This window comes from Schistocerca gregaria, unplaced genomic scaffold (genome assembly GCF_023897955.1).
Source record: "Schistocerca gregaria isolate iqSchGreg1 unplaced genomic scaffold, iqSchGreg1.2 ptg001570l, whole genome shotgun sequence".
NCBI classification, from domain to species: Eukaryota; Metazoa; Arthropoda; class Insecta; order Orthoptera; family Acrididae; genus Schistocerca; species Schistocerca gregaria.
In genome coordinates this window covers 30,001-37,500 of record NW_026062851.1, presented here as the reverse complement: position 1 = coordinate 37,500, position 7,500 = coordinate 30,001, and the positions used below count along the sequence as shown (strand labels likewise).

General features: G+C 49.2%; 1 non-coding gene across 1 annotated transcript in view; it reads left to right on the top strand.

Annotated features, from left to right (window-relative positions):
- The first annotated feature begins 5,971 nt into the window (after window positions 1-5,971).
- LOC126333257 (small subunit ribosomal RNA) overlaps window positions 5,972-7,500 on the top strand; it is a 1,893-nt gene continuing 364 nt past the window's right edge. The window contains exon 1 of the ribosomal RNA XR_007564090.1: window positions 5,972-7,500. This exon is cut by the window's right edge and continues 364 nt beyond it. This is a non-coding gene — a ribosomal RNA (small subunit ribosomal RNA).

Here is a 7,500-nt window from a genome sequence, read left to right as displayed (position 1 = left end):
GAGACACACAATACGTAAACATCTGGAATGCGACAATGTCGAGTGCATCCTCTCTGCCACATTGCACCGTCCGACCACTATGATAACCAGAGCAGTAGGTCCACCTATAAAAGCACAATACCCCACTCCTCCGACAACTACCATTGCTCAGATAAATCAACACCACCAACACACATCCTACACAGAGGGGCACCAAATATCATCCCCCGCCCTCGTGTTATACCACATGAAAAATTGCAGAAGTGAGAGACACACATCCGCCAGCCTCTTGCTACAAGCATCGAACCGACGTGACGTATCTGACGGTGACTCAGGCATCCGTGTACTGCCACCACTATCCACCCCCCCCCCCCCTCTCTCTCTGCCCCCTTCCCACACAATACCAAATTTAACCAACTTTATCGCTTAACCTAACTGTGGCTGTACCAGTTTATCGCTTAACCTAACTGTGGCTGTACCAGTTTATCGCTTAACCTAACTGTGGCTGTACCAGTTTATCGCTTAACCTAACTGTGGCTGTACCAGTTTATCGCTTAACCTAACTGTGGCTGTACCAGTTTTATCGCTTAACCTAACTGTGGCTGTACCAGTTTATCGCTTAACCTAACTGTGGCTGTACAGTTTATCGCTTAACCTAACTGTGGCTGTACCAGTTTATCGCTTAACCTAACTGTGGCTGTACCAGTTTATCGCTTAACCTAACTGTGGCTGTACCAGTTTATCGCTTAACCTAACTGTGGCTGTACCAGTTTATCGCTTAACCTAACTGTGGCTGTACCAGTTTATCGCTTAACCTAACTGTGGCTGTACCAGTTTATCGCTTAACCTAACTGTGGCTGTACCAGTTTATCGCTTAACCTAACTGTGGCTGTACCAGTTTATCGCTTAACCTAACTGTGGCTTGTACCAGTTTATCGCTTAACCTAACTGTGGCTGTACCAGTTTATCGCTTAACCTAACTGTGGCTGTACCAGTTTATCGCTTAACCTAACCTGTGGCTGTACCAGTTTATCGCTTAACCTAACTGTGGCTGTACCAGTTTATCGCTTAACCTAACTGTGGCTGTACCAGATTATCGCTTAACCTAACTGTGGCTGTACCAGATTATCGCTTAACCTAACTGTGGCTGTACCAGTTTATCGCTTAACCTAACTGTGGCTGTACCAGTTTATCGCTTAACCTAACTGTGGCTGTACCAGATTATCGCTTAACCTAACTGTGGCTGTACCAGATTATCGCTTAACCTAACTGTGGCTGTACCAGTTTATCGCTTAACCTAACTGTGGCTGTACCAGTTTATCGCTTAACCTAACTGTGGCTGTACCAGTTTATCGCTTAACCTAACTGTGGCTGTACCAGTTTATCGCTTAACCTAACTGTGGCTGTACCAGTTTTATCGCTTAACCTAACTGTGGCTGTACCAGTTTTATCGCTTAACCTAACTGTGGCTGTACCAGTTTATCGCTTAACCTAACTGTGGCTGTACCAGTTTATCGCTTAACCTAACTGTGGCTGTACCAGTTTATCGCTTAACCTAACTGTGGCTGTACCAGTTTATCGCTTAACCTAACTGTGGCTGTACCAGTTTATCGCTTAACCTAACTGTGGCTGTACCAGTTTATCGCTTAACCTAACTGTGGCTGTACCAGATTATCGCTTAACCTAACTGTGGCTGTACCAGATTATCGCTTAACCTAACTGTGGCTGTACCAGATTATCGCTTAACCTAACTGTGGCTGTACCAGATTATCGCTAAACCTAACTCAATTTGTCCCTTAACCTAACTCAATTTGTCCCTTAACCTAACTCAATTTGTCCCTTAACCTAACTCAATTTGTCCCTTAAACCTAACTCAATTTGTCCCTTAACCTAACTCAATTTGTCCCTTAACCTAACTCAATTTGTCCCTTAACCTAACTCAATTTGTCCCTAACCTAACTCAATTTGTCCCTTAACCTAACTCAATTTGTCCCCTTAACCTAACTCAATTTGTCCCTTAACCTAACTCAATTTGTCCCTTAACCTAACTCAATTTGTCCCTTAACCTAACTCAATTTGTCCCTTAACCTAACTCAAGTTGTCCCTTAACCTAACTCAAGTTGTCCCTTAACCTAACTCAAGTTGTCCCTTAACCTAACTCAAGTTGTCCCTTAACCTAACTCAAGTTGTCCCTTAACCTAACTCAAGTTGTCCCTTAACCTAACTTCAAGTTGTCCCTTAACCTAACTCAAGTTGTCCTTAACCTAACTCAAGTTGTCCCTTAACCTAACTCAAGTTGTCCCTTAACCTAACTCAAGTTGTCCCTTAACCTAACTCAAGTTGTCCCTTAACCTAACTCAAGTTGTCCCTTAACCTAACTCAAGTTGTCCCCTTAACCTAACTCAAGTTGTCCCTTAACCTAACTCAAGTTGTCCCTAACCTAACTCAAGTTTGTCCCCTTAACCTAACTCAAGTTGTCCCCTTAACCTAACTCAAGTTGTCCCTTAACCTAACTCAAGTTGTCCCTTAACCTAACTCAAGTTGTCCCTTAACCTAACTCAAGTTGTCCCTTAACCTAACTCAAGTTGTCCCTTAACCTAACTCAAGTTGTCCCTTAACCTAACTCAAGTTGTCCCTTAACCTAACTCAATTTGTCCCTTAACCTAACCCACGTTGTCCCTTAACCTACTCAAGTTGTCCCTTAACCTAACTCAAGTTGTCCCTTAACCTAACTCAAGTTGTCCCTTAACCTAACTCAAGTTGTCCCTTAACCTAACTCAAGTTGTCCCCTTAACCTAACTCAAGTTGTCCCTTAACCTAACTCAAGTTGTCCCTTAACCTAACTCAAGTTGTCCCTTAACCTAACTCAAGTTGTCCCTTAACCTAACTCAAGTTGTCCCTTAACCTAACTCAAGTTGTCCCTTAACCTAACTCAAGTTGTCCCTTAACCTAACTCAAGTTTGTCCCTTAACCTAACTCAAGTTGTCCCTTAAACCTAACTCAAGTTGTCCCTTAACCTAACTCAAGTTGTCCCTTAACCTAACTCAAGTTGTCCCTTAACCTAACTCAAGTTGTCCCTTAACCTAACTCAAGTTGTCCCTTAACCTAACTCAAGTTGTCCCTTAACCTAACTCAAGTTGTCCCTTAACCTAACTCAATTTGTCCCTTAACCTAACTCAATTTGTCCCTTAACCTAACTCAATTTGTCCCTTAACCTAACTCAATTTGTCCCTTAACCTAACTCAATTTGTCCCCTTAACCTAACTCAATTTGTCCCTTAACCTAACTCAATTTGTCCCTTAACCTAACTCAATTTGTCCCTTAACCTAACTCAATTTGTCCCTTAACCTAACTCAAGTTGTCCCTTAACCTAACTCAAGTTGTCCCTTAACCTAACCCACGTTGTCCCTTACCTAACCACGTTGTCCCTTAACCTAACCGACGTTGTCCCTTAACCTAACGACGTTGTCCCTTAACCTAACCGACGTTGTCCCTTAACCTAACCGACGTTGTCCCTTAACCTAACTAACCTAACCGACGTTGTCCCTTAACCTAACCGACGTTGTCCCTTAACCTAACCGACGTTGTCCCTTAACCTAACCGACGTTGTCCCTTAACCTAACCCACGTTGTCCCTTAACCTAACCCACGTTGTCCCTTAACCTAACCCACGTTGTCCCTTAACCTAACCCACGTTGTCCCTTAACCTAACCCACGTTGTCCCTTAACCTAACCCACGTTGTCCCTTAACCTAACCCACGTTGTCCCTTAACCTAACCCACGTTGTCCCTTAACCTAACCCACGTTGTCCCTTAACCTAACCCACGTTGTCCCTTAACCTAACCCACGTTGTCCCTTAACCTAACCCACGTTGTCCCTTAACCTAACCCACGTTGTCCCTTAACCTAACCCACGTTGTCCCTTAACCTAACCCACGTTGTCCCTTAACCTAACCCACGTTGTCCCTTAACCTAACCCACGTTGTCCCTTAACCTAACCCACGTTGTCCCTTAACCTAACCCACGTTGTCCCTTAACCTACCCACGTTGTCCCTTAACCTAACCCACGTTGTCCCTTAACCTAACCCACGTTGTCCCTTAACCTAACCCACGTTGTCCCTTAACCTAACCCACGTTGTCCCTTAACCTAACCCACGTTGTCCCTTTGCCTAACATAGTTCACTGCTCGGAATCTCTGGTGTCGTTGTTATCCTCATGTAGATGTCTTGCGAGTGTTGCTTACTTTCCACATATTCCTGCTATCCACTGTCAATTGTACTGCAATAGGACTATATCGCCGACCCCCCCCCCTCCCCCCCCCTCTGTCCCCCTCTGTCCCCCTCTTTGTGTCTCTGTCCTCTCAAGCTGGTCGGTCTGGCGTTTGAGTGTTAAATGAGCCTCGCAGCTGTTCAGTTGCATTCAGATGTCGACGCCCTCAGTGTACGTCGTGGTATGGTCTGTGTCCATTGTCCGCTGATGTCGTACGCGTAACCCACACGCTGTACCGATCATCGGTCGTTACGTACAGAGTGAAGTAGTGTGATACGTGTGACCGTACGCTGGCTGTGCCCAACGGTGTCGAATCTCAATTTCCATATGTTGTGCTTGATGCTACTTGTCTCGTCTCCCAATAACAGCTAGGTTGCACTGTGGTACGCCGTAGAGGCGTGTGGGAGGAACGTACGAACGCATTGTATGTCACCCTGGGTCGCTGGGGGTGGTGGTGCGGTGAGTCAGGTCAGGTCAGGTCAGCGTGAGCCGTCTGATGTAGTGACGCGTGTATTCCGACTTTGTCGTATTGCCTCACACAAAGTGCTACCCTGGTGGACCGCGTTCCATATCTGGGACATGCCGCAGATGCCGGTTGACAGTGGATCGCGGAAGGTACATCGCATACGTGCGCGGGCCACCTTCCACGTGTTCTCTTCTGCACATGTCGCAGTGTGTATGTGGTCTGATGTAGCGTGTCGTGACACATGACATCCTGGCATGCAAGAATTGTTGAATTCGCAAATGTAGGTGGACATCTACGTTTACTGCCCAAGATACGCAAATGAACTGGAAATCCGTTGTTGAGCGGTTGTTCACGCTGGAGGTGAATCTGTGATGGCGACGATCGGTACAGCTATTAACCGGTTGTTTCAGCGGTACCCGCCACATCCACACGCGTGACTAGGCCCATGTGGGTATGAAGCGATACGCGGCGGTGGCTTGGTGGGACTGTTCCCGGCCGGTGAAGGGGGGCCGCCCGGCGTGTTGGCCGCGCGCTGCGTGGGCGCACGCGCAACAGGCGGCTGGTGGGGGGCGCCGAGTGGCAGGAGCGCCAGCCGACGGGCCCGGCAGGCGGCGCAGCTACGCTGCGGCGCACCCTGCACGCGGCGCCTGGCGGCCAAAGTTGGTTCAGCCGAGCCCGGTGCGAAGCGCGGTGGACATCTGCAGTGTGCTGGTCTGATTGAGGACTGTGTGCGTTGAGGATGCGCCGCCGCCTGGCACTCGGCGCCGCGACGCCGTCTGCTGCTCGGTCGCCCCAGCGGTTCTCGCAGGTGGTTTGTATCGCAGTTGTGCGGACGTGTTGGCGCGTGCGCTGTGCTGGGAGAGTTCGCTTCTGCACCCAAGTGGGGCTTTGCCCTTGTGTGGCGCTGGCGTTGGAGCTGCCGGTCACCATAGGTGGCGCGTGTTGTCTCCCGCCGGCAATGCCACGACAGCACGCTCCCGGGCCTCTGTCGGCAGCGGCAAGCTCAGTTGGGAGCAAGGGTGTTCGCACTAAAACCGTCTACTCGCCTAACTCCGGGCGATTGCGCCTCTCTCGAAACCGACCAAGTACCTAGGACGGCGCTGCGCGCCGCCGGGACCTGAGAGGGTTTCGAGGTGTATCGTGCAGGGGAGCTCGGCCTCCTCCTGTTTGCAGAATAATTGAGCGGACGCTTGCGTGTTCGCGCGGGCCCCCGGGACACACTCCCGGGCGGCCGGCTGCTCAGCTCTAGTTGACGCAGCTCCCTGGTTGATCCTGCCAGTAGTCATATGCTTGTCTCAAAGATTAAGCCATGCATGTCTCAGTACAAGCCGCATTAAGGTGAAACCGCGAATGGCTCATTAAATCAGTTATGGTTCCTTAGATCGTACCCACGTTACTTGGATAACTGTGGTAATTCTAGAGCTAATACATGCAAACAGAGTCCCGACCAGAGATGGAAGGGACGCTTTTATTAGATCAAAACCAATCGGATTGGCTTGTCTGGTCCGTTTGCCTTGGTGACTCTGAATAACTTTGGGCTGATCGCACGGTCCTCGTACCGGCGACGCATCTTTCAAATGTCTGCCTTATCAACTGTCGATGGTAGGTTCTGCGCCTACCATGGTTGTAACGGGTAACGGGGAATCAGGGTTCGATTCCGGAGAGGGAGCCTGAGAAACGGCTACCACATCCAAGGAAGGCAGCAGGCGCGCAAATTACCCACTCCCGGCACGGGGAGGTAGTGACGAAAAATAACGATACGGGACTCATCCGAGGCCCCGTAATCGGAATGAGTACACTTTAAATCCTTTAACGAGTATCTATTGGAGGGCAAGTCTGGTGCCAGCAGCCGCGGTAATTCCAGCTCCAATAGCGTATATTAAAGTTGTTGCGGTTAAAAAGCTCGTAGTTGGATTTGTGTCCCACGCTGTTGGTTCACCGCCCGTCGGTGTTTAACTGGCATGTATCGTGGGACGTCCTGCCGGTGGGGCGAGCCGAAGGGGTGCTTTCGCGTCCCGAGGCGGACCCCGTTTAAATCCTACCAGGGTGCTCTTTGTTGAGTGTCTCGGTGGGCCGGCACGTTTACTTTGAACAAATTAGAGTGCTTAAAGCAGGCAAGCCCGCCTGAATACTGTGTGCATGGAATAATGGAATAGGACCTCGGTTCTATTTTGTTGGTTTTCGGAACCCGAGGTAATGATTAATAGGGACAGGCGGGGGCATTCGTATTGCGACGTTAGAGGTGAAATTCTTGGATCGTCGCAAGACGAACAGAAGCGAAAGCATTTGCCAAGTATGTTTTCATTAATCAAGAACGAAAGTTAGAGGTTCGAAGGCGATCAGATACCGCCCTAGTTCTAACCATAAACGATGCCAGCCAGCGATCCGCCGCAGTTCCTCCGATGACTCGGCGGGCAGCCTCCGGGAAACCAAAGCTTTTGGGTTCCGGGGGAAGTATGGTTGCAAAGCTGAAACTTAAAGGAATTGACGGAAGGGCACCACCAGGAGTGGAGCCTGCGGCTTAATTTGACTCAACACGGGAAACCTCACCAGGCCCGGACACCGGAAGGATTGACAGATTGATAGCTCTTTCTTGATTCGGTGGGTGGTGGTGCATGGCCGTTCTTAGTTGGTGGAGCGATTTGTCTGGTTAATTCCGATAACGAACGAGACTCTAGCCTGCTAACTAGTCGCGTGACATCCTTCGTGCTGTCAGCGATTACTTTTCTTCTTAGAGGGACAGGCGGCTTCTAGCCGCACGAGATTGAGCAATAACAGGTCTGTGATG